At 46.7% G+C, this 21,861-nt stretch overlaps 1 protein-coding gene and 1 long non-coding RNA gene across 3 annotated transcripts in view; one reads left to right on the plus strand and one right to left on the minus strand.

Moving 5' to 3' along the window:
* Nucleotides 1-21,861, plus strand: part of HDAC7 (histone deacetylase 7) — a 190,323-nt gene that overhangs the window by 29,028 nt on the left and 139,434 nt on the right. The window lies entirely within an intron of this gene.
* LOC309362594 lies at nt 4,245-10,911 on the minus strand. The gene is made up of 2 exons (XR_014165019.1): nt 10,772-10,911; nt 4,245-4,363 (listed from the first exon to the last, which is right to left on the minus strand). It is a non-coding gene; the product is annotated as an uncharacterized lncRNA (long non-coding RNA).

Below are 21,861 nucleotides of genomic sequence, written 5' to 3' on the forward strand. Positions count from 1 at the left end.
TACTGGAGGTTCCGTAGAGCTGAAATTGATTTAGCAAAAATTATTACTTTGAGCATATTGGACTCCACATTGTTTGTATAGAAATATAATATAATATACATAATTTATTATTTATACCCCACCCATCTGGCTGGGTTTCCCGGATGGATGCTCTGAAAGTCTTGTTGAGGCACACGGTGAGGGCTTGTTCAGGGATACGTTCCTTATGTCCTGAAGTTGTAACTCGCATCAATTTTGGACTGATGAAGTTAGGCTCTGAGGCCAGGGCATGTGCGTCAGGATGTCAGGATGCCACACACCCTGGGCGCCCATAAACTGGGGCCCAAATCGGCTCCCCTGCCTCCCACCTGCTGCTTCAGCTTCTGCCTCTGATTCTGAACTTCTCTCTGCCACGGAGTCTCCTAGCTCATTAAGCCCTGTTAACTCCTTGGCACCTGACACTCCCTTTTCCCAGTCTCCTCCCTCTGACCGCTCATTGCTGTCCCACCCCCACTTCCCGGGTTCTGAGCCTTCTACCCTTGGGGGTTCCCCAGCTGGTTCCTCCCACTATTCCTCTGTGTCCAGCCAGTCCATGAGAGCTAGTATCTACCCCCCAATAAATCACACCTATCTATCTTCTATTCAAACAAGCAAAAGCCTTTATCAAAATTCACGGACACATTCTGGCCAGGCAGAAACTCCCAAGGAGGGTGTGAAGCAAGTCCCATCTGGGATGTGACTTTGGAAGAGGTTGTGTGGCTGTGGAGGGTATACAGCCTGGGGACAGCACCCAGGGAGGCCACATTTGGCCCCTAAGCCAGAGCTTCCCTACCCCCTGGAATACAGGATGGAGCCGGCCAAGCCAAGTCTTGTTTACAGCAGTCCTAAGCTAGGCACACACAGCCCATTATGTGCAGCAGTGAGCAAGACTGGAACAAACTTGAGCTGCTGCCCCCACTGCTTGCTGGAATTTTTGCTACTTTTCCTTTTTTGTTATTTTATTGCCTGGTTGCCAGACAGAATTGGACTCTCAACATGTTTGGCAGCTACATGGCTCACAACCAATGAAATGATCTGCATCTCTCAGAAAGTGGACTTGTGTCAGTCCCACCCTCTGCCTGAGACAGCTGGCCGTACCGCTCTGATAGCTTTTCATTTGGCAGGTTTTTGGTTGATCTGCTTTTCCTTGGCAGAAAGGTGGGAGGATGGAGTTGGGCTATTGAGACAGGCAGGAAATGTGTGCAGGTGTCTGACTTTCCAAAAGCTGAACAAGTGGGGCCTCAGGACCAATTTGGCATTCAGAGGGGTGCCTTTTAATGTGTGGGCGCTGAGCAGGGAGTGAAAATCACAAGTAGTAATAATAAGTTGTGTAAATTTTTTCAGGGATTTTTCAAAAAACTGGACCCTAGACCGTGAGACCTCAAATACTGACCCTGGGTGTGTCAGTGGGGGGTGGGGGGCAGAGAGAGAAGCATATGCAGATCCAGCTATTGCATTTGCTGCTGCATCGCATGAGCTACAAGAGACATTTCCATCTGTGGTGTCTTGAGTACCAAACAGTACTCTGGAAACACTGCAGGACAAGATGGGTGGTAGACACAGACCTGGGAATCCGAGTCTCGGTGGGAGAGGGGTGTGTGACTTGCAGTGAGGGGGGGGTCACAATTTCCCCCGCTTTTATATTGAAGCCCTCACCTTCCCCTTGAAAGTGACAACCATTCCAAGAGCAAAGTGGCTGGGAGGGAGGAGTTGATGGAAGGTGGCGGGAATGTATGAAGGGGGAGGATTAAGCACCCCCCACCAGCAACTTCTCACTCCCCTCATCACTTTGCAGCCATTTCTCCTGAGCCAAGTGTACTGTATTTCCACTTCCAGCAGGAGGTGCTCTCCTTCCATAACTGGCACCACACAAAGCCAGCATGGTGGAAATTGTTTTATAGAATTGTAGAGTTGGAAGGGGTCGCAAGGGCCATCTAGTCCAACCCCTGTGATGCAGGCATCTCAACACATGGTATCCCATCCAATTTGAAACCATACCTAGCCCTGCTTAGCTTTGCAAATTTGCTAGCAGTTTTCTTGCTACGCCACTGATGCGACTGTTGTCTCAAATTGGTGGCCGGTGGGGGGTGGAGGCTGCTGTGAATGCATTTTACGCTGAGATCTCATAAAGAACCTCAACAGTGCCTGTCTTATCCATGGTGAAACAGCTTGAACTCGGCACTTCAGATTCCAAAAGTGGATAGTGCTTTCTTCCTGCTAATACCTCTTGTGTCATTTCTAAAGAAGGGTGCTTTAATTTGAAGCAGGAGGTGAGGGGGCATCATTCTAACTTTGGGCTTCTGTGCTGCCCCAGACTATCAAGCTCCGATCTCACTTCTTGAAGGCATTTTCCTTCTCCTCTCTGCTGTCTCAGCCACAGGGAAGTTCAGTATCAGAAGATACTGGAATAAAAACCCAAGCACCATAAAACACTGTATACAGCCCAGAACTAAACCAGGAGTAGGTGGTGGACCAGCTGTATTAGCCACAACAGCTGCTTGGCTCAGCGAGGAGATCATCTGCTTTGCATGCAGAAAGTCCTGGGTTCAGTCCCCAGCATCTCCAGGTTGGGTTGGGAATGCCCTCAGTCTGAAACCCTGGAAAGCCGCTGCCAGTCAGTGTAGACAATACTGAGCGTGAGGGTCCTACATGGCACAAGGATCTGGGAACTCCACCTGACCTGATTTGGATGAGTCTTGAGTCAAATCAAGTAATTAATTAAGACGAAGGGCTTGTGGCATTCCCATGGACTCTTTGCTGCCCATGACCTGTTGCAAATGCTGAGCTAGTGGCTTGCTCAGCACCCAAGTCCCCTTCTGCGGGCATTGTTGCTGTTGTTTAGTCGTTTAGTCATGTCCGACTCTTCATGACCCCCTGGACCAGAGCACGCCAGGCCCTCCTGTCTTCCACTGCCTCCCACACTTTGGCCAAACTCATGCTGGTAGCTTCGAGAACACTGTCCAACCATCTCGTCCTCTGTCGTCCCCTTCTCCTTGTGCCCTCCATCTTTCCCAACATCAGGGTCTTTTCCAGGGAGTCTTCTCTTCTCATGAGGTGGCCAAAGTATTGGAGCCTCAGCTTCACAATCTGTCCTTCCAGTGAGCACTCAGGGCTGATTTCCTTCAGAATGGAGAGGTTTGATCTTCTTGCAGTCCATGGTACTCAAGAGTCTCCTCCAGCACCATAATTCAAAAGCAGCAATTCTTCGGCAATCAGCCTTCTTTATGGTCTGCGGGCATATTGATCCTTTTAAAGTCTACCAGTTTTATACTGGTTTCACTGTTATGGCTCACACTACAGAATCCCGGAAAGTGCAGTTTTCCGGTGTGTGTGTGTGTGTGTGTCATAGCTCAGTGGTAGAGCAGCTTCCTTGCATGCAGATGGTCCCAAGTTCTCTGCCTGCCGTCTCAAGGTAGGACTGGGAGAGAAACAGACCTGAAACTGCAGAGAGCCTCGGCAAGTCCGTGTAGATAGTAGATGGGTTGGTGGCCTTCCTATATTCCAAAATCCACTCAAATCACACCATGTGACATTTTCCACAGCAGAAGCTGTGGAAGCTCAGGATCGGTGACCTGGGTCTGCACTAAGTAACAGCCAAGATGGTCTCTGGCCTCTTCAGCTTTTGTAGCTGGAGTCAGTCAGGGCCCCTTCCTCCCAGGGAAAGGCTCATGGGGGTCAGGAGAACCCCTGTGGGGGGAGGAAGGGGATCATTCATGCACCATAGTGTGACGTTGAATTCCCCTCACTGAATCATTTCCCCACATCTGCTACGTGATCTTTTTATCCAAAGATGTCAAGGATTGTACTTGAGAGCTCTGGTCTCTTCAACTTTGCGTACAAGCCAAGTGTTGAATAAATGCTATAACATCTTTTAATCTTGCAGAACTTAGCCGTCCAAGTGGGTGGATTTATTGATTTATTTTCTTGCGGCCCATGGAGTAAGCCTTGACTTTTCACATTGTACCCAGTCGATCACTGCTTCGTGGCAAAGATTGTGCAATTCCACGTAGTCCTTTAAATTCCTTTCTGGGATATTTTCAATGTTACCTCAGTGAAACATTATGTGAAAGTGCAAAATCAGTTTATATAAAGCGAGCAAAAACTTTGGCGAGAAGTGACTACTCAGGAGCTGGTGCTCCTCATCAGTTCTTGGAAGAAATCTTTTGGAGGAGACTGAAGTGTTGGTAGTTGCTTTGGCTCCTCCAAATGAAAGATGCAGACCAGAATAAATATCCACATATTTATTGGATGAAGTGTTTGCTTCCAAGGTCATGGACATGTTGAGCTGTTCTTCTGCAGTTCTTGAGCTGTTTAACTCACTTTGTGCGGCAGAAGGGATACAGAGCTGTGGTAGATAGAAAGGGTGGAAGAGCTCTGATGGGCTTATAGGTTGGGATGCAGCCAAACTGTCAGAGTTTGTCTCAGGGCCAGCCTTACTATTAGACAGAGTGAGATGACTGCAACAGACGGCTGGTTTTGGGTTCCAAGAAAGGGCAGCAAGTTGTTATTTGTCCATCATCATCGTCATCATCATCATCATCATCACAATATTATCCTTTCCAATGTGTGAGATGGATGTTGTTGTTTTGGACACTTAACACAACCTGGGCATGACAGTGCTGGTTTTACACCTGTTGTGTGTCCTCAGTATCTGGCAGTCAGGGATATACAAACTTTGGATATGGAAATTCCACTTGGCTCTCATAGCTGATAGTTATTGATAGACCTCCCCTCCTCCACAGATTTGTGAAATAAATCTTTTTAAAGAGAACTATGTCATTTCTCAAAAGTGAGTGGAATGGGTCTTACTCTTAGGTAATTGTGTGGGATTACAACCTTATCCCATGGTTGTCTCCAGATCTTGTGTCAGTGAGTTCCATATGTTTGTATGTGTGTGCTTGTGAAAAAAATACTTCCTCTTGTCAATTTTCATTGGATGGGCCTAAAGAGAACCGCACGCTATATGGCTAAGGGTGTCACTTTCCCTGGGGAGATCAATGTTCAAATCCCTGTTCAGTGGTGAATGTTGGTCAATAACACTAAGTCAGCTCTAGCATTGCTGTGCAGAGGAAGTGGGAGAGAAGGACTGTATATACAGTGGTACCTCAGGTTACAGACGCTTCAGGTTACATATGCTTCAGGTTACAGACTCCACCAACCCAGAAATAGTACCTTGCCTTGGGTTAAGAACTTTGTTTCAGGATGAGAACAGAAATCGTGTGGTGGCGCCTCAGCAGCAGGAGGCCCCATTAGCTAAAGTGGTACCTCAGGTTAAGAACAGTTTCAGGTTCAGAACGGACCTCCAGAATGAATTAAGTTCTTAACCCGAGGTACCACTGTACTGCCTTGAGCTCCTCAGAGGAAAAGACAGAGGTGCAATAAAATAAATAAATATACTGGGATGGGGCGGGTGCCTGCCTCTCTTTATACCATTCATAATTTTATAGGAACTATACATGCTCCCCCTAGGCTTCAATTCTGTGCACACTAACCTGTGAATAAGTCCCATTGAAATCAATGGGTCTTACTTCTGAGTAGAACGACCACCTATCAGGGATGGGGTAGCAGCAGATTCCCTGTATTGACAGGGCGTCGGACTGAATGACCTTTTAGGTCTTCTCTAACTCAGGGATTGTATTATTTTCCCCTTAAACAAAGGAACCCCACATGCCTTTGCTTTGTTTCATGTGACAGCTAGTCCAAGACCTTGAAGCCAGGGGTATTCCTCCTATAGCATCTGATTAAAGCTTCAGGCTGGTTCACATATAGAGCCGCCATGTGAAAGGATGACTTTCAAGTGTGAATGAGCCATTGCAGATGGAAAACCACAGAGGCATCATTGGCATCACCCCATGCCAACCTCAAGCAAACCCTTTTTCAGCTCAATCGCTTTACACCTTCAGCTGTCAGTCACCATCAAGGATTGAGTAATCTGGTGACTGTGAAGCAGCTCCCTGTTTCATTTCTCGCTCTCCCTGCTGCCCCCAGAAGCTGGATAACCTCCTAATAGGGTCAGTTTCCTTATGCACAAATAGCGCTGAAAACATGCTGAAATTATTTGTCATATCTGTTCATTTACTTTTTACTTTTTACTTACTTGGACTACTGCAATGCGCTCTACGTGGGGCTACCTTTGAAGGTGACTCGGAAACTACAGCTAATCCAGAATGCGGCGGCTAGACTGGTGACTGGGGGCGGCCGCCGAGACCACATAACACCGGTCTTGAAAGACCTACATTGGCTCCCAGTACGTTTCCGAGCACAATTCAAAGTGTTGGTGTTGACCTTTGAAGCTCTAAATGGCCTCGAATTTTGTTAGGGGGGGCAGAACCTCAGCCATCTATGTCTTTTTACTGATTTAGGGGTGGGGCAGTATCCCCCTGGCCCCCCCTTGACTACGCCCATGCCTGCAAGTCTGCTGGTGCTTCTTGTGCTGGGTGGTGGTGCATGAGCAAGTGGCAACTTTCAGCATACCCTACTTTACCCTTTCATAGATCAATTTGCTTGAAATGTGGCGGGATAGAGGAGCCCTGTGGGGGCTAATGTAAGCCCCCTTCCCCACAACTACTTATTTTTAGACATCCTGATTTATGGGTAACCATTTCAGACCAACTATATTATTGATTTTGATTTTGAAACAACAACAATAATATAGTTATATGGTTGCATCCTGCCTTGTTATTTTCAAAGGAAATACATAATTTCCAGTTGACATCTGCAAACTCATCTGATTCAGCACAGAGCCTTCTGCTGAGTCGCTGAGTATTCTGCGAAGGAAGCAGCGCCCAGCGGGTCACGGCAGAAAGCGAACATGACTGAGGGGTCACAGAGCGAGTCAGTTTTTCCCCTTACGCAGAGGAAAGAAGAATGCTTTCTGTCTCAGAAACCGTAGAAGAAAACCACTGAATATATTTTTTTAAGTACAAGCTTGAATGTGTGGTTAATAAAATTCATTTTTATTCATAATTTATTAGGTTGTTTTTTGCTACTTTGAAGTGCATTTTGAAGTCTTCTCCACCGTTCAGAAGACGTCATTGACATAGTATTACTATTCCCATTCTCTTTTTTTCATTATTACTTTAAATAGCAGTAAATGTGCTAGAGCTCCACCCTTTACATATCTCATTTCTGTATTAAATAGTTTCATGTGAACTACATTGTAGAGAAGCCATTTGAAATCCACTCCTTAGTCCAGCAAGCCAATCTTTATTTCAAGGTTTTTATTCTGCAAGGTTTGAACTTGTCAAGTGTTATCCTGTGTTGTGCGTCCTACCTGCTGATGCAGTGCTACGTTTCAGGGATGAGGGACCTGTGACCTTCCAGATTTTTCTGGACTAGAACTTGTGCCGTGATGGGTGATGCTGGTCAGGGCAGACAGGAATCCAATGACTGGTCAGCCACAGGTTCTCTCCCTGCTCTTTTGGAACAGAGTTAGTATTAAAGTGGTGCTTCCATGCGGCCCTTGTTATTCAAAGAGGAGAAAGGGTTCTCTCTCAGGCAATATTTGCTGGCTGTTGATGATAGCAGATGAAAACCAGTGCCCAGTGAGGTCCAGTGTTTTATTTTTCTGCAGAAAAAAAAATCTGTTTTGTGAGTTCATTAGTAGCACTGAATCGATGCCAACTGCAAATAACTAGGCAAGCTTGATGCCACCTACAGTTGTTAGGCAAGCTTTTGGCTTCGTTGTCTACATGCAAGTAAAATAGTCAGCTAAAGTAGATCACTCTCTAAGGCAGGTATCCAGAACCTGAAGCCTGTTTGGGACTACAACTCCCATCATCCTTGACCATTGGCCAGGGCTGACAGGAGTTGGAGCCCGGCAACCTTTATATATAAATTCAGTAAATAATACAGTGGTACCTCGGGTTACATACGCTTCAGGTTACAGACGCTTCAGGTTACATACGCTTCAGGTTACATGCGCTTCATGTTACACACTCTGCTAACCCACAAATAGTACTTCAGGGTAAGAACTTTGCTTCAGGATGAGAACAGAAATCGTGCAGCGGCAGCACGGTGGCAGCAGGAGGCCCCATAAGCTAAAGTGGTGCTTCAGGTTAAGAACAGTTTCAGGTTAAGAACGGACCTCCAGAACGAATTAAGTACTTAACCTGAGGTACCACTGTACTACTATGCCCTTTTATAATGTGTGTGTTTTTGGGGGAGTTGTTGGGTTGTTTTTATGTTTATTCTGTATTTTGTGGTTTTATATCTTGATTTTATTCTGTTAACCACCTTAAGACCCCTGGCTACCTTATCCCTAATCTGCACAGGAAACTTTTCTTCATTTCAAAATTTTCAGTGTCAGTGGTTTGTCTCGCCTAAAACTATATTGGAAGGCACTTTGATTCAAAGCCTAGTTTTGTCAGTCTGTCAAAGCTGCTGAAAGATTTCTGTTGAGAGAGGATTGTCTTTTTCTTTTGCGTTTAGGGCTAGACTTTCCTGTGTGCTTGACTCCGTACCCCTGCAGTCCTTGCTCAGGATGTTATTGTTGTTGGCATACATTAGCATTCAGAGACAATGGAGTGCGCCTCCAGAGGTGAAGTGTGCCCTTCAATTTCCATCCCACCAATTAATTAGAGTGGGGATCATAAGGGGTAGTGACTTAATCTACATATGAATGTTATTATGGTTTGCCTTCTTGAAAACACAGAATTGAAGAGTTGGAAGGGACCATGAGGGTCGTCTCATCCAACCCCCTGCAAGGCAGGAATCTCAGTGAGATCATATATGTTACCTTAAATTTAAAGCATGGTTGATGCCAACCCCATATTGTGGCAGTGCCTGGTTTAGGGGTGGGGAGCCTCTGTCCCTCCAAATGCCATTGGACTCCAATTCCCATCATCCTCAGCCAGCGTGGCTTAATAGTCAGGGATGATGGGAGCTGCAGTTCATTACCAATTGGAGGGCCACCAGTTCCCCCCTCTTGGTCTAGTCAAAGCAGCACCTATCTGCGCCCAAAAACAGCAGCCAGTGAAGCAGGAGATGACTGCAATGACATCACATTGCACAGCTGCTGCACTGACATGTTTTTGGGGCCAACAGAGTTTGCTTGTGCTGTGTCAGTCATGACGGAGGCAGCACATAGTTTGGCCTTTAGTTTTGGCAAGTAAAGCTAAGAAATGGTTAAAGGGATTGAAAACGTTTAGGTATTGAGCAGAGCTTACGAGAATGCAAATAACAGCTTAAAGGATTTTGTATAAATGTTTTTGATAGCTACATTTTTACAGCTTGTGTATTTTCATTTATCTGTTTTGGTTATTTTTAAGTATCTGGCAAGGGGAAGAGGGAGCCCATAAAGTGTAGCGAATAATCCATTGCTGGACTGGTGCCAAGGAAGCTGGTGAGCCTCTCAGACTCAAAACTCACAGCTTAATTGGCAGGCAAATTTTAAGCTGCAATTAAAGCTTTAGCTGATTCATCTACCAATTAAACGGATCCAAAGTATGTAACACTAGAAAAACAGATGGATGTTTAGCCAAAGATTACATGCTTAAAGTAGGGCAATAGGGATCATAGCCAAGTCTTGGCTTCCCCCCCAGATTACAAATATTATAAATTCATAAACGAGGCTCATAAATTCTCCATGACCATCTAACACATCGTCCTGAAATTTCAGAAAATGTCTCAATATCTAACCAGCTATTCATTGCTCTAAGGTGCCAACAAGCCAGTGTTGATGGGCTCCTGGATTCTGGGCTTGAGAATGTTTCTGTCATTTTTACTTTATTGTTACATTGCTCTGTTTATTCATTTCCCGGGAGCCAGGCGCTGTCAGGCCCCCTTGTCAGAGGCCGGAGAAACAAATGATTTGAGAGATGTGAAATGCCATTTGCACAGCTGTGATAAATATGCTACCTATAGGGCAGGGGTTGCCAATGTGGTTTCTCTCCAGATATTGGTGGAGTCCAGCTCTCCTCACCCCTCACCGTTGGCCATGCTGGCTGAGGCTGATGGGAGGGGTAGCCTGGCAGCATATGGAGACCAAGGTTGGGAAAGGCAGCTATAGAGTATCCCACCATGCCAAAATAGAAATTTCTTTTTGACGATAGGACTCTGTGGTATTTTTATAGTTTCCTGCTTCTGCAGATTTAAGCTGTGTTTCTATTTTTATTATTGGAATGACTAGTGGTTAAACAATACAATTGTCATTGGCATTGAGGAAGTTGCGTAGCAGCCTCCTTCAGAGGCGTTCCTGCATCTGGCCAGCCCACTGCCTTGAAAGAGGCTGGTAAATGGATGCAATGCCAGTCATAGGTAGGAACATGTCAAGAGCGAGCCAGCAGTAAATCACACCCTGAAAGTTAGAGTCAGCTCCTTATTAGAAAAAACATGATCAGCAGAGGAGTGCCACAGGCCTATTGAGCACAGCAACTCATCTCTGGCAGGTCTTGCCCCCATGAGGCAGTTGCAGAGACTCCCCACATCTCTGCCTCTTGGCCTCCCTCCTCTCCTCCTTCAGCTCCTGCCTCTGATTCTGGGCTTCTCTCTGCCACAGCCTAACCCAGCTCACTAAGCCCTGTTACCTCTTCAGCTTCTGACACCTCCTCCCCTATCTCTGAGTCTTCTTCCCTGATTGTTCCCCAGCTGCTTCCTCCCACCATTTCTCTACATCCAGCCAGTCCTTACATCCTATCCGTTTGAAGAGATCCCACAGATTGTGGCGGAAGCAGTTTGCACCCTTAAGTCTGCTCCGAAAGGTATGGCCTTGGGGGGCCAGTGATAAAAGTACCATAGCTGTAACCATATCTACCTGTATAACTTCATCAACAATGCCAAGTAGCCTTTTTCTCCAAGCAGATTTGCTGCTGTTTGTTTCCCCTCTTTTCCGTGGTTGAAGCATCTTTGTTGCTGTTTTTCTTGTAAGGGCTTGTTCCTATTTTGCATAAAGAATCTATCTTTTTTTTTAATATAATTTTTATTAGGTTTGTAATATTCAAAATTCAAATTGCAAATACATGTTTCCATAAATCTAATGGACTCCCCCCATCTTCCGATCACTGCATTCTCTGTAAATCCAAAACCTCAGCAATTTGTTAACTTATTTTAAACATAATAATATATCTTCCATTTTATCGTGATATCTGGTCTCTAAACATTTCAATCCAAATCCATTAATTTTTAGTTTCAACACAATAAAATTATTTCATTACACCACTTCTGTCTTGTTGTGCCTTATTTACCAATTCAAAAATTTACCGATACTGAAGCTGTACTTTCCTAGAAAGGAGCATTTTTTAACATTCATACAACTTATAATGCTTTTTCAAGTAGTCCTTAAATTTTCCCCAGACTTCCTCCGTTTCTTCTTCTCCCGAGTCTCGAATTCTGCCAGTCATTTCAGCCAGTTCCATATAGTCCATCAGCTGCGTCTGCCATTCTTCCAGTGTGGGTAGGTTTTGTGTCTTCCAGTGCTTTGCCATCAAGATCCTTGCTGCTGTAGTAGCGTACATAAAGAAAGTTCTATCTTTCTTGGCCACCCTCTGGTCTACCATGCCCAGGAGGAAGGCCTCCGGTTTCTTGGGTAAGGTGAGTCTAAGCACCTTAGACTGGGAAAGGTTATGGAACACCGGAATGAAATTCACGGCATGTACTGCCTTGAAGGAAAATATTATGAAAATGACATACCGGTGGTACATGACCCCAGTCAAGCTTGCAAAGATATATCACCTGTCTGATAATAAATGTTGGAAATGTAAAGAAGAGGAAGGGACATTTCTACACCTCTGGTGGACCTGCCCGAAGGTGAAGGCCTTCTGGGAGATGATACATAATGAACTAAAAAAGGTGCATAAAGAATCTATCATAGGGAAATGTAAATAGATACACTGCACAGCAAAGGCAGAAAAGGGACTGATCCTGGCCACAGAAGATCATGTAAGCAACCGCTGCATCATGTAGCAACCATTATGACGTCACAGTCTCCTGCTGTTAAGTCATCTGGCATAGTTGTAAAGATACGACTGGGGAGCCCAATTTAAAGCAAACAGCCCATACATTTCCTGATAAGTTGCTGTTTTTTGTGTAACCAATTGGATTTGGTTTGTCAGGGATGGGGAACCTTATTCAGTCTGAGGGCCATATTGCCTTGTGGACAACCTTGGAGGGGCCGCATGCCAGTGAAAGACGAAGCTAGAGGCAAAAATGGGTGGAGCAACAGGTGTGACTCCAAACTTTGCGCCATAATCTACGTTCCACCCACGCAAAAGCCGGAGGTTTCTACGCACACCCCTTTCCACCCAGGCAAGCAAGAGGCATCAAGAGAAACGCCTCCTGCACTCGTCACCTCACTGTGTGGGGCAGATACTTTCATCCTCTTTTGATGCAGCAGCTAAATCAAAGAAACAATCCAAAATCACCAATGGGAGGGCGCAAGAGGGTGCTTTTCAGTGCTGCTGAAAATGGTCAACAAAGCATGCACACCATGCACCCACCTGGGCTTCGGTCTCATCTGACCCCAGAGACAGGGCTGGCTGAGCTTGAGGCAAAACTGAGAATGCCTCCCCCCCGTTGCCCCCTTCTCCTCCACAGCCCCCCTCCTGCTCCGCAGCTGCTGCTGCCTGACACAACTGAAGGTGGCCGGGGATGCCAGAAAAGAGTGGGTGGTATTGTGTGGCAGGCAGTGGCGGCGGCAGCAGAGAAGGAGGCCAACAAGTGAAAGGGGGGCGGGCGGATCTGCCACCTGTCCCAGCTGTCCAGAGTTTGCCGCCTGAGGCAACCGCCTCACCATGCTTCATGGTTGGGCCATCCCTGCCCAGAAATAACCTACTAATGAAACAATCATTGGCATTTTCATGGGTGTGGCCACCACAGGTTTTGTTGGCTCTGGTTCATCTTGCTGGCCCTGACCTGGAGTGTGGCTGAAACAGAGGTGAGTGTCCCAGTCCAAGGGCCTGGGAGCTCCTGAGGTGGGAGTGCATTGAAGGCACCGGGAGTTCAGATGAGAGGGACGGGGCTAGGTTGCCCCGCATCTCTTTCCAGTTATTGGGCGTGTTTTTCACTTAATTTGGCAGGTCCACCTGCAGCTCTCCTTGGCTCTGCACCTTATATGTGTGTGTTTTCTATACTAGGAGAGGTCCACAGCCATCGCAATCCCTGAGAAGCAGAGGATGCATTGGAAATCCAGCATTTGCTCTTCATGCCTTTCCACCAGCATTTCATATCATACATGTCAGGACTCGTCAAGGTGCTCCTGAATGAACCTCTATTTAAATTTCCCATGACCAGGAAGTGGGACAAATGCATCTGAGAAAGCAGAGGACGCATTGGAAAATCAATCCACCTCTCCTCTCCTCATCCTTTCTTACCACCCCTTCTTTTGGCTCTGCCAGGTTATGCCTGAGAAATTATTTATCACATTCCCCGCCCCCAATTTTCCTCCAAGGAGTTTCAGGCATGGCATAAAACTTTAAGCTGTTTTACTCTCACAAAAACCTTATGAGACAGAAGAAGCTGAGGGGCCCACCCAGTCACTCATGCATTACCTCAAAGTCCCCCTTTCCCCAAGTTCCTGTACAAGTTTTGAGGGGATAAATTAAGAAGAAGAAGAAGAAGAAGAAGAAGAAGAAGAAGAAGAAGAAGAAGAAGAAGAAGAAGAAGAAGAAGAAGAAACCAATTGCAGAATTTTATCTGCAAATGTGTGTAGTCTGTGCTTTAATTTGGCACCTGGTTTGGCCTTCACTATGAGTATAGAGGTAATTTTAGATTTCAGGACATGAAGGGTATGTGATGACTTTTTTTGGGTCATTTTCTAGATTCACTCATCAAGTTAAGGACGGTTAGCAGCACTTGGAAGAAGGCTGTTATGTTGCCTAGGTCCATGCCTCAGTAAACCAGTTAGCCTAGAAGGGCGCAGGAAGCTGGTCAGTGGTCAAGGCAGTTGCAGACCCCTCAGCAGCAGCCAGTTTGTTTCACGTGTATGCTGCCCTTTCCCATCTGGCTCACGGTGGCATTCCAATTGCTCATTCTTAGACTGGTTTAGACGCAAGTGATTTTTTGCATCCTGCTTCTGCTCTGTTGCTGTTTGCCAGAATTTGTGGTTTTATAATCACATTTTCCTTTTTTCAAGGAGGGGGGGGGAATCGGGGGAAAAGAGAACATTTTTAAAAAACTGTATCCTGTTGCCGTGGGAAGGAGCTGCTTGAGTACCAGGGGAAAAGGTGACAGCAACAGACGTGTCTGGATGCTGGTGCCAAAAGCATCAGCGCCAAAGGCCAAAAAAATAAACCTGATGTCCTTTCCTTGCCTTCTCTCTTTCGCATGGGCACACAGTGCCCACTTGGAACAACGGCTTTTAAAGCAAGCATTTACACTGGCCTTCTCCAATCTGGTGCCATGCAGATGTCGCCGGACTACAACCCCCATCATCCCTAACTGGCTGGAACTGATGGGAGTTGTAGTGCAGCATCCAGATCAGGAGGAGCTGATGTGGTGCTTTTCGGGGTGCCCTGCAGAGATGTCAGCTCCAGCCAGCATGGCCAGCGGCAAGAGATGGTGTCGTCCAGCAAAATTCAGGGGTCACCACATTGGCTGACTCTGATCCAGAGGATGCCAGGATGGAGAGGGTTGATTTATAGAGGGGTGGAGACAGCCAGATCCTCCCGCTTCCTACACCCCCTGCCCTACTCTCTCCATAATGGGACTGGAGTTCAGCCTGTCTGGTTGGGGTGCGACCCACCGCCAAGGGCCATGAGGAAACTGGGGCAGCAGCACCAGGCATTGGATCTCCAGTTCCATCATGCTTCAGCTCAGCTGTGACAGGAAAGGCTTGTGCAAACTGCTTAGCAATCTTCCTTGTGTCTTGCCTCACAGCAATCCTGTGAGGTGGAACACTATTTTTCCTTTAAAAAATAATGACATAATGAATAAGACACAATGGCTTACTCAAGTAAATTTGCCGGTGGTAGATTTGTGATCTTGGACCTCCCATATTATTGCACATGCTCTGTTGGAGGCATTCATGCTGCCCCCAGCTACTACACTGCATAAATGCATCTCCTTTGTCACCAAAGTGCTGAGATATAAGCAGGATTTTATCATTAGAGCTACATTGTATTTTTTGAGGTTTGATTTTCCCTTTGGAAAATGATGCTTTGGAACACAGGGGGAGTTTTGTTCTAAACACCAGGACCCACCAGCAGCAGGGAGGGGAATCGCCTTTTCCTGTGAAATGGTACCCCTCCCTTGCCAAGAAAGTGGGAGAATTTGGCTGCACATAGCACTCTCCTTTAATGCATCTTCTGTTGCTTTCTAGAAGTCCAATCTACAGCAATACAGTGGTACCTCAGGTTACAGACGCTTCAGGTTACAGACTCCGCTAACCCAGAAATAGTACCTCGGGTTAAGAACTTTGCTTCAGGATGAGAACAGAAATCATGCTCCGGCGGTGCGGCAGCAGCAGGAGGCCCCATTAGCTAAAGTGGCGCTTCAGGTTAAGAACAGTTTCAGGTTAAGAACGGACCTCCGGAACGAATTAAGTACTTAACCTGAGGTACCACTATACTAGAGTATGGCAGGACCCATACTGCTGCTTCAGTCTCCTTTAAAGGAAACACACCCCTTGCTCTTGTGCTCATATGGGGAGGGGGTCCCCTGCCAGGATGCAAACTGGAGACCTCCTTACACACACACATTTCAGATCAGCCGTGCTTATGGAATGGGAGCAAATATTCCATTCCGCTCATGGAAGGAGAATTCCACTCTCGCAATTCCATTCACAAAAGGAGAATTCTGCTTGCAGGAGAATTCCACTCCTCCTGTTCACAGATTGGATGGAACCTTTGGACCCCAGCCGATAATGCGCTGCAGCTGAAACCTCCATTTGCCTCCTGATCCAGTCTGTACCTTGCTGGTGTCAGCAAAATATTTATGGGAATCTGGCTAGGTCTTCATGCTGCACATCTAGAACAAAGTTTGTTCACAGATGGGTTTTGCGTTGCAAATCAAGTGCACTGAAAAGTCCCAGGCTCCGTGTGTGTGTGAACCCTGTGGCTGCCAAACACACCCAGCCCTGCCCTGCCCTGCGTCCCTGCTCAGCAGAAGCGTGGCTTTCCCAGCTTCACTGGTGCAGTCTTGTGCAAGGCAGGGCATGAAACCGCTGGTCTGATTCCTCTCCCGAACCATGCATCAGCAGATAATAATAATTAAGGAGACAGAGGAAGATAGAGAACACCAGCTGTTCCTAACCATCCCAGCACTCAAGTCAGCAGGTTGTGGGCTGCCCACCAGTCTGACCGATCAACTTCTTTTCCTGAGCCGGGTGAGGAAAGCAACCCCCATGCTGGGGAACAGTCAGAAGCTGGAATAATAGAACAAGTGGGGAAACTGCTGGCAAGGAATGTTGAACAAATATGCTTATTTCCCCGCCCCTTTGCAGAAACACCCCGATTCGTAGCTTTTCAAAGTCCTTGAGCCATGAAGCTCACTTCACCGGCTGCATGCTCTTAAGTCTACCTTGCAGGTTTGTTGTGAAGATACCATGGAAACACCCTTGTGGGCACTGCCCTTAGTTCCTTGGAGGAAGGGCAAGATGCAAGTGTGATTAATAAGGGGGGGGGGCACACATGCGATTTCATAAATAAATGTGCTGTTGAAGATGGTTCGGAAGAGGACTTGGAATTGCTCAGTTGGTAGAGCAGGAGACTCTTAATCTCAGGGTTGTGGGTTTGAGCCCCACGTGAGGCAAAGGATTCCTTCACTGCAGGGAGTGGGACTAGATGACAGTTGTGGTGGCCCCTCCCAACTCTACAGTTCTGTGAGTCTATGATTCTGGTGTGAAGTGAGACTTGCCTGGGAAATGAATATATGCACAGCCTACATTGTTACATTGATTGCTGTAGTTGACAGTATGCTTCCGAGCCCACATCTGTTGTTACTAAAAGTTCTTCATAGCGCAGATCCTGCATATTTCACACTGTAATCTTATGAATGTCTATTCAAAAGTAATGTATACGCAGAGTTCAGAGTGTGTGTCTTAGATGCTGCTGCTCCCACTAGCAATTATGGCTGGTCATGTATTCAGGCCCTGCTTCAAGGCCCAGCTCCTTATGAGATGCAAGCCATCGTGGCCACAAGAGGGCTTTTTACACCTGTGCTGTGTAGTGGTTAGAGGGCTGGACTAGGGTTGGAGAATCCTGGGTTCAAATCCTCAGTCATGAAGCTTACTCTCAGCCTAACGTACCCTTCACAGGGTTGTTGTGAAGATACAAGGGTGCCTGTACAGAACCGTGCCTGAATACTTAGAAGAAAAGTGAAGGGTGTGGATTTAAAAAGGAAGAAATAAATACGTCAGTTGCCCCCAGGATGTGGAATGTCTGTGCCCCAGAAGTTAATAGTTCCTCCTGCTTCTTTGGCCTGTAAGCAGAGTTTGCAAGGCACATCTTTTCCATCCTGCCTTCAGTCCTGCTGGCTGGTCTTTGAAGATTTTTCAGAGCTATTTCTCTTGGATTTTATCGTTTGTTTAAATGTGCCTTAACATTTATTTCTTATAAGCTGCCTTGAGCCTTGGAAAGGTGGCATAGAAATATTGTAAATATATATACATATAAATATTATTTTTTCCCTGGGTTACTCTTGGAAAGTCCCTGGTTCTCAACACATGCTGGGGCCATGTCTAATGATAAACTTCTGGAGACTTTTGTGGTGTCTGCAGGGCATTGATCCAGCAGTGGCATCCTGGGATTCTGGCTCAGCGCCCTCACAAAAACTGGAGATCTGAAGGCTCCTTGTAGAAAAGCTTTGTTTGTTAACTTAAATCCAGTTCAAACTTTGAAACTCTACACACTAAGCCCCCCCCAAGAATTCTGGGGACTGCAGTTTGTTAAGGGTGCTGTGAATTGTAGCTCTGGGAGGAGGTGAACTACAGTTCCCATAATTCCTTTTGGGGGTGGCGGCAGGGCTGTGATTTAAAGTTATGCTGTGTACACAAAGGAAAGAATCAGTCCTGTAAACTTGCTTCTTCCAAGATTTGTAGCAAGCTATACGTGGGGAATGTGGTTGGTCAATGCATGAGAATGGGTCTTTGCCTGAGATTAGGGATAGGCAACGTGGTCTCCTCCGGATCTCGTTGGCCTGCCTAAGGATGTCAGCTGCATGGATGAGGGAAAGTCATGGGAGGCATCTCTTACTATGACAAATTTAGCTGACCTATATCTTTCTCTTTTATCTCTTTTATCTGGCAATCTTCCCGGTGCTTTAATCACATCAACCAGGAACTGTTCTCCTTCATAAGTGGAGGTGCAAAATGGCAGAGCTGAGGAGTGTATCTTCACAGGTTGACGAGCCCTGCAAATATGGTTCAGATCATAGCAAACTGAGTACTGTAGGGCTATACTATTTATAGCAGGGGTTGGCAAAGTTTTTGTGGCTTGGGCCAGTACACGGGCCCGCAGACACCGCGGTGGGCCGGAGTGCACACACATGCATGCCTGTGCAAACGCTATTTCCGGTGCTCCTTCTGGCACGGAGGAGGTGTGCGCAGCTTTCCATTGGCTGCAGGAGCTTCCTGCAGCCAATGGGAAGTCGGCCAGCATTGCGGAAGGCAGTCCCTGCTCTGCTCCACGCCGGTTTAGCACGGCGCACAGGAGCTGACCGAGCAGGCGGTGGGGGTCCCCAAGCAGGTGGCGGGGGTTCATGGGCCGGTTAAACGACCCCCACGGGCCACTTGTGGCCCCTGGGCCTTAGGTTGCCGACCCCTGATTTATAGCCTGAACCCTGGTAAATATTCCAAAGTAAATTTGTACATGTGTGTGAAGGTCATCCTGGTGATGGATCTGGTGATTGGCTTTGCACCTGACTCCTCCCACAAGCCACTATTTTGAACTGTGTTTTGCCTCTAGCTCAGTGGTTCTTAACCTTTTTGAGGGCCACACAGACCCCTTTCAGAATCAGATGAGGGGTATGGACCCTCTCCACAGAAAAATGCCCATCCATCTGTCCTGACAATGGAAGAGTGTGCCATTGGGGGTAAAGTCACTGTAATTGTTGGAGAGTTACAGTTCCTGCTGTGGCTGTAGAGACCGATACAGGAGAGACATGTCTTATTGCAGCTGGAGCAGAGGAAGGTATCTGGTTTCAGATGCACCATGGCATTTCTTCTCTCTGTTCTCCTCCTAGTGGTCTTTTGTCTTCTGGTCACTGCTGTGGATGTACAACCTGCCTGTCTGTCTCCAGGCACTGTGGTCATCTGCAAGGGATTCCCACATGGTGGGGTTGGTGTTGCCAGTCTTTGTGTCACAGTTTCAGACATCTTTGCAACACAGAGTTGGTCTGCCAATGGGCCTGGTGCCTGAGGCCAGTTCCCCATCAAGCAGATCCTTGGAGATCCTGCCATCTTCCATTCTGTGTGCATGACCCAACCAGTGTAGATGTTGCAGAGACAGAAGTGCAAACATGTGGGCTTCGGAGAGCACATTTTTGTTTGAGACTCTGTCCTACAATGTGATGCCCTAAATCTCCCTGACACAGTGCATATGAAAGGCATTGAGACATTGCTCCTGAGGGGGTGTTAAACACATACACAAAAGCTTTTGTATGAGGTTTTTTGTATTTGTTTCCTCCTGAAGCAAATCCATGGACCCCTGCATCTAGTTGGTGGACCTTGGAATCCTTTTTTTACAATTTTATTGAATGATTTTATGTTACAAAAAACAATACAGCCATACTACCACAGAATATAATTAAGAAATAAAAATTATATACATCGATATTTAGTTTATTTGTTATTTACCGTCTTATTTCCTCCCAAACATTGCATACAACAACACACATATGTGCAGACACCCACACCCCCACACCTCCACACAACATGATTATAGTGAAAGTAAATATTTCCCCCCCTTTTATCTTCCAAAATCTTTTCTTCAACTTTGACTTCCTGTCAAGTCCCTTTGCATATATTTTAGCTTACATTTGAATGTACACAAAACAATAAACCTTTCTATATATTTTTTCTAATACATTCCGAAAACATAATAAATCCTTAATTGTTGTCTACCTCCTTTTAGTTCCTTTATCACTCGAATGCTAGCACGGAGTCAAAACTATTATTGTAGTTTTGAACATATCTTCTATAACCATCCCATTTTTCCACAAATTTTTGCTTTGAGTTTCCTCTGAGTTTACTAGTCAGTTGAGCTGTCTCCACCAATTCCTGTAATTTGATTTACCAATCTGTTATTTTTGGAGCCTCGTGGACCTTCAAATCCTAGTAAAATCAATGAATCTATCAAAGTAGATCCTGCAAGCCTGAAATCTGTCCACAGCTGCCTTATACCATACCTCATTAGGTTCAGTTTTCCAAGGCTTTGCTGACGGAAAAGCCAATCTGTGGATCCATTTTACATCACCATTGACTGAGACTGACACCATAGCCTGGTTGCAGCAGCACCTACAGTATTATTATTATTATTATTATTATTATTATTATTATTATTATTATTAGAAATTATATACCACCCTATACACGGGGTCTCAGGGGGGTTCACAGAATTGAAACACTGATTGCCCATTCATCCTCTTCCTGACTGAAGGAGGGCACACTCTCCAGGTCTGCCCCCTACTTTGGTCTTAATCCAAGGGCAGAATTGGGTGCCAGCAAGCACATATTTCCCAACTGGACCGCCTCTTCTTTTCTCTTCATTTGCATCCCTGCTGTGGGTTGCAGCCTGGAGATTGCGCAATCCGCTGGGGTGAATCACATTCTATTTTTCCGGATGCTTTCTTTTGCAATCATGCTGTGAGCAAGGAAGGACTCGGATCTCAGCTCTTCCCCCAGCAGTGCCTTCCTTCCCCAGCTGGCGTTCTAAAAATGGCTTCCCCAAGCAGCCTTCCTTTGAGGTGTGGCGAGAAACCCACTTCTCGTGCCTTTCGAGGAGAGAAGAGGAACTCCATGCTTTGGAAACCTCTCACCAGAATAAACTGGTTTGGGTTCCAAAAATAATTTGTGGTGGTGCCCTGACAATGCATAGGGTGGAGAGTGGTTTTGTGGAGCAACGTCCTTCCTTCTCCACCAAGGGTTTAGATGCCAGAGCCACAGCAGTGAACAATTGTGCTGCTCATGGGCTCAAGAATGCTATTTTGTTGGTTTGTAATTTATATAGTACCCTTCATCCACAGATCACAGGATGGTTCACAACATAGAAAACACAAAATATGTAATAAAACAAAACAAACCAATAACCCCTCTTCCCTCACATTGAGCCAAGTTACAGTGAACCAGGCAGAGGGCCTTCTCGGTAGTGGCACCCGCCCTGTGGAACACCCTCCCACCAGATGTCAAAGAGAAAAACAACTACCAGACTTTTAGAACACATCTGAAGGCAGCCCTGTTTAGGGAAGCTTTTAATGTTTAATAGACATTATAGACATATATTTTAATATTTTGTTGGAAGCCGCCCAGAGTGGCTAGGGCAGTGTTTCCCAACCGGTGTTCCGCGGCACACTACTGTGCCGTCAGACATTGGCTGGTGTGCCGTGGGAGGGAGGCGGGCGAGTCGGGCGGTGAGAGGCGGCGGCGGCGAGGATCCGCGTCGAGCCGGGGGTGGCTCCGCGGTGGTGGTGCCGAGCGGCGGGGCAGCGCGTGCAAAAGGGAGGAGCGCGAGACAGCGGAGGAGGAGGAGGCCGGCATGTCCGGGCAGCAGCAGCAACAACAGCAGCAGCAACTCCCGGCGACGGCTCCTCAAGCCCCGCCGCCGCCCCCTCCTCCGCCCGCTATCGCCGCCACCACCACAACAGCCGCCGCCGCCTCAGTTGCCGCCGTCCCTCAGTCCCTCGCTCTGCTGCCTCCTCCCACCCCCAAAGCTTGGAGGTTCCCCGGCAAGGGGGAGGGAAAAAACTTTCACTTTC

Source organism: Podarcis melisellensis, assembly GCF_964234715.1.
Source record: "Podarcis melisellensis genome assembly, chromosome: 2".
NCBI classification, from domain to species: Eukaryota; Metazoa; Chordata; class Lepidosauria; order Squamata; family Lacertidae; genus Podarcis; species Podarcis melisellensis.